We start from the raw sequence: 6,458 nt of genomic DNA, 5'->3' as shown, positions 1-6,458 counted from the left end.
GGGCACGCCTGCACTACAATATACAATAATCGACCAAAAAATAATTACGCCATAATATATTTAATATTGTATGATATACAAATTAAATGTGTATTTATAGATTATTATTATGATTTTAAACTAATTTTTTATATTTAAAGAAGAGTTTGATGGCCTATATAAATCAAAACATAATTTTATGTAAAATTATTGATATAATTAATAGTTTCTATTAGTACACGAGTATTTGACATACACTTTGACATTTGTCCTTATAGTAATCATTAGTCACACTCATTTCGATTTTGAACCATTTGAAGTTGTTCCAATTACTTACTCTATGACTTAATGACAGGTACAATACAATTATCGACTTGTTTACATTATAGACTTACAGCTATATTTTGTCGTCTTGACATGTCGTTGTCATAGGATGAAAAAGAAAATTACTACGAGCAGAAAACATTTGTTATTGTTAAGGTTTCTGCACAAACGTATTGTTTATTCTAATAATCTATAATTATTGTAAAATTGGTCTAATTGTTGTGAATCAACTATCTCTTCTTATCTTTGTCAGATGATGAATATGATGAACTATACATTATTTAGGTTTTTCATTAGTGCGGCAAGTTTTAGTGAATATAAATCCATTTTTCGTCATTCGTGTTTTAAGATTTAAAAGAGCAAATCACTAAAGAAATGTCCCTTTTTATAATAACATTAATAACTAATTGTGATAAATAATAAATTAGTAGTTTCTGTTCCAGTTAACTGTATTGTCACTGATTATTTTAAACTTTTGAAGACACTTCTAATCGTTTTAATCGTAATTATGTTTTGTTAATTATTAATTACTTTATGTCGTCAAAATGTTTTATTATTTAAGTCATATTAACTGATATTTTTTATTACTTGCCATATATTATATTATACAACTGTAACTGTAATAATTGTAATAATTAATAATGATCCCAAGGAAAAGTAGGACAAAGTTAATAATTATGACATAATTTATAATAAATCCATTATATAAATCAATTTATAACAAAGTTGTTAAAATACCATATTTATTATTAATGATTATTATAAATGGTAAAATTGTATAAAACGTGCCTTAACTTTAATGGTTTAGGTTGTCTTTCTTTTTTGGAGTCCCATTTTTATTATTTTGGTTAGTTAGTGTTATGTGAATTATAAAATATAATAAAATCGGTGAAGTATATTTCTTTTAAATAATTATACAATACTTCAATAAAAATAAATCTATGCTTAAATTATAGTGTTATATTATGTATAAAATGTATGGTCAATACATTATCATTTTGTTATGTTCAAATTTTTCGTGTGGGGGGCGGGTAGTGGTATGTAAGGGTGGTAATAAAAATTAACCCGGGGCATCCAAATTCTAATTACGTCTTTGATTGTAAGAGATCAAATGGTTAGATTTGAGTATATTATCTTCATATTATAATAATATTTTGATACATGTGTACCTGCTTTGCATATCTACTACGCCGTGTCACGAAAATAATACAATAATAATATTATAATTTATAACTAATTAAATATTATCCGCCACTATAAGATTCCAGAAGTTTAAGTTTCTAGAACTTTAAAAATTAATGTTTATATTTATGTTTGTGTTTGTCCAAAGATAGTTAAAGCTAAATTAAATAAAAATATGAAAACTAATAAAAACTTCATATTTTAATAATCTTACAAAATCACAATAAAAAAAATTACATTTAAAAAAATAATAAATTTCTTGTCTATGAACCAGATTTATTTCTTCAATAGTTAACCTGGTAAAATGGACACAACAGATATTTGTATCTACATTTGAAACGTATGCTATATTCTTAAGTAGAACGCCAATAATATTTGATTACAAATTAATTATTTGTAAAAATAAATGGGCCAAAAGAATCATTATCTCTAATGTTTCTCCCGATATACCAAACGAATACATCATATAACACATAAAAGATCTCAACATCTAAATTTTATCACAGATTACTCATATCAATGCGTATCAATGCGGGATTCAACATTACAGAACTCGCACACATCCTCGGTTTCAGACGCTAAATCTACATAAATCCCGATGATTTTTGAAAACTCCCAAGCTCCTTCCTGATTAACCACGAAAATACTCATCACAGAATTTTTTTTATCCAATGTCACACTATTTTGTTACTATTCTAGCTATAAGGCCACATTTCAAAACAATGTAAAAATCCACCATCAGAAGCCCCAAACACCAAGATATATTAAGCTTCAGTTTACAACAAATCTGATAACAATTCTAACGTCTACGTCTCCGATGATAAGGTAGAAATCAATAAACTCATATGCGATAATTTTTTAAACCCAAATTTTGACACCAAAACAACCAGTACTCTATGAACCACAATTCAACCATCCCTCCACTATGCCCCACTATCAACGGAAATGATAACGGAAGATAACATAGTATTTACTCCCATGACAACTGATGCGAAAAAAAGACTAACACTCACCTAAAATTCATCATGTATAACTGTAGATTCACCTCCTCTTAAATCTCCATCTCAAGACACTATCTTAAATGATGCTCTTTCCTCTAAACCTAAACCAACCAAAACCAAAGCATGAAAAACAGATTAACGAGACTTTGTACTTATCTCCTTGATAAAGCTCTCTAGAACAGCATCAAGAATAGACTCGTTTTTCGAACTGGGATCATTAACCCCCCCCCCCCCTAATAATATTAAAATACTACAGCCACAACCCTAAAATAGTTTTCAATGGAATCTCAACGGACTTAATAAAAACTTTAATGAAATCAAACTCATAATCAACTTACATCGACCAATTTTAATATGCCTTTAAGAGAGACCAACCTAAAATATGAGACTGAATGAATCTCAATTACAATCAAACACATCTTCGAAGAATACAAATTACATGAAAAACTAATAGAAGAAATAAACATAAGCCATGACATCTGAACTTGGTTGAAATCCAGAAAACGAAGTAAGCACCATAAATTTATTTCAAAGCAACACAAATTCTCCAATTATTATAAGATTTAAAATCTAACAATTGTAATTATTCATTGTTATATACTTCTTTTTACGTGTATATTTAGTTTATTTTTCCTAGTATGATATTAAATGTAATGCCAATGGCCTCAGATATTGAAGCAGAAAGTAGTAATAATTTCAAGATCAATAAAAAAATAAACAAATGAATGAATAATTTTGATTGTGTGGTGCAGGTGATTTGTACGTAGACAATATACTTAACAATATAAATATGTTACTGAATTTAAAATATGATAAAAATATCAAGTAAACATGGTAAAAAATTATTTATATCATTGTGCTTACAAATATGCACAAATATATCACATATGATTGTAAAAAAAAAAATGAATCATGCTTCTATTGCTACTAGATATTTTTTCTTTGCAAATATAATTAAGAAATCATAGATATTATATGTTTTTGAAAGTGTCATAGCTAAATATGAGCTTTGATTCTAAAATAGTTTTTGTAATAATTATAGTAACTACAATTGTTTACTTCTTTTTAAAATACTTTATAATTAAAAAGTAATATAAAAATAGTATATATCAGTTTAACGAATCAGAAAAAAATGGTCAATCAGCTTTTATAACTAGAATACAGCAGCATAACAATAGCAGATCAACATTATGAAAAACTAACTAAGTTTAGTAAACATATAGTAAATACTAATAGAGTTATATTAATATTATTACATTTTGAATTGTTACTGAACAAAAATCATTAATTTTCAATAAGTGAGTAATCCCTGTCAGCCAGTCAGTCAATCAGATATTTTATCAATATAAGCTATTACACAAATTTTTAGATATTTCATAATTTAGAATTCACTATTCTAGATTCCTGTCCATAGAACAATAATTGAGAGTTTGAATTTTAAAGTCAAATAAATATGAATATATATATTACTAATTTAATTACTAATAGTCAATTTTAATGATCACTAATTAGTAACCACTCGTGTATTTATAGGTATCATCAAGGTTTAAAATTAATATAATTACAATTAATACCTAGATAACAAACAATATTTACAACAATACAACATAAAACTATAAAATAAGGTGCTATGAATAAATTTGTAATACAATCAAGAATTACATAAACATATAAGATACTAAAACAAATTTTATATCCATCAACGATATGTCTGGAATAAATATTAATCATCCAAATATATAAATTGACTTGTCCTGGGTGATTTATCATTGCCTATAGCCGGAACTGCTGAAGCTATGAGTACGAAATTTGGACAGTAGTTTTGTTTTGTGATGTGGACGCCCACTAAGAAAGGATTTTTCAAAATTCGACCCCTACAGGGATTTAAAGAATTATATAATATAAAGAACAAAAATTGTTCGTTTGATCGGGTTAATCTGTGGAACTATTTAACTGATTTTGAAATTTTTTCTATCAGAAAGCTACACAATCCAATGAATCTATTGCCTATATTATATCATGGTCATTGGCCCTTATTTTTTTTTGTTTCAAATTTTAGATTTGTTGTAGAAATAATAAATACAATATTAATAATAATAATATTAAATATATTTTTTTTATTATATGGTTGCTATAGGTTTTACAGTTTAATATGGATGAATAAGAAATTAGCAATTTGTTATTAGCAGGGCTTTATGTGCTTAAAATCTTACAAAAAATATGCGCATACTTATTAACTTGACCTTCTTGATAGTAAATTTACACGGGTTGTTAAGGAACTATCTGAACTAAAAGAAGAAAACAAAATACTTAGAAATAACGTTGACTCCTTGGTTGTCCGAGTAGTTTCTTTAGAAACGAAACAACTAAATTCAGTTTCAAATGATGATGCATTTTCGGAATTTATTGACCGTCAGTCTCGATCTAACAATATTGTTTTATTTAATGTTCGCGAGACGATTGATAATAACGTAAATAATTCCGATATTTTGACTGTTAATATCATTTTACATAATCTTGGTGTTGATATCAAACCAGTTATTGTACAACGCTTAGGAAAGCCAAACATTAATTGCCGTACGATTAAAGTTACGTTACCATCTATCTCTGATGTTTATAAAATTCTCGGTTCTACACGTAAACTTAAATTTGCTCATACGTTTAGTGATATTAAAATAAAAAGTGATAAAACACTGAAGCAACGTCAACATTTTAAAGATCTTCGTATCCAACTCAATAATCGTATTCAAGTGGTGAAAAAGATCTGACAATTAAGTACATCAAGGGATGTCCATCTATTGTTTCTACTACAGTTCAAAAAAACTAATAAAGAAGTCAGTGCTATCATTGTATTATCAAAATGTAAGAAGTATAGTCTCTAAAATCGATAAACTTATCCCTATAATTAATACTTCTTTTTTCAATATAATTTCGTTTTCTGAGACATGGCTTTCTAGTAATATATCTAATTCTGAACTTAACTTTAATAATTATACGGTTTATAGATGTGATAGGTCTTTGTCTAATAGTAATTGTAATGTTGGTGGTGGAGTTTTAATCGCAGTTGATTCTAATTTAAAAAGTAAAATATTAAATGTATCCATTAAAAGTGTCGAGCATTTATTTGTTCATATACAATTAGGATCGAATACGTATATACTTTGCTTTGTCTATATTCGAATATCATTATGTATGAACAATTTTTTTTTGCTCTAAATGAACTTAATCAAAATAATCATAATTCTAAAATTATTATATTAGGTGATTTTAATTTACCATCGTTAATTTGGTCTAATACTTCCTTACCTGTTAATTGTAATTCTAATATTGAATCTTATTTTATTGGTATATTATCTCATCTAAATTTAAATCAATATAATTTTATTCGTAATCACAATAATGTTATTTTAGATTTAGTATTCTTATTATACCATTATTACCAATCGATAAGCATCATCCCGCGTCAAATATATCATTAGACTGTAATCAATTTTGACCTATTACAATTACTTGAATTAGTTTATGATTTCAAAAACTGTAATTATATTAATATTATAAATTTTTTAGGTGACCTAATCTCTGATCAGGTTTTTAATTCAACAGACATTAATATTCTTATTAATCAATTATATTCAATCATATATAAAGCAGTTGATAATTTTGTTCCATTAAAATTTATGTTCCAAAACTCTTTCCCTACTTGGTATTCTAAAAAGCTTAAGCTGTTGATAAGAGAAAAAAAATTGCTCATTTAGCCTACAAACAAAATAACAATATAATTGATTACAACCATTTTTCTCAGCTGCGAGCTAAATGCAAAAGTCTAGCAAAACTTGATTATTACAACTACACCATTAAATCTCAATAATCTATTAAACATAATCCTAAAGAATTTTGGAAATTTGTAAATAACAGAAGAGATAAAAATGCTTTACCTAAAATTGTCAATTTTGATTCTGTTTCTGCTAATAA

Source organism: Diuraphis noxia, unplaced genomic scaffold (assembly GCF_037042655.1).
Source record: "Diuraphis noxia isolate RWA-SAM2 unplaced genomic scaffold, SU_Dnox_SAM2 contig0002, whole genome shotgun sequence".
NCBI classification, from domain to species: Eukaryota; Metazoa; Arthropoda; class Insecta; order Hemiptera; family Aphididae; genus Diuraphis; species Diuraphis noxia.
The sequence above is the reverse complement of the archived record's forward strand: the minus strand, read 5'-3'. Positions refer to the sequence as shown.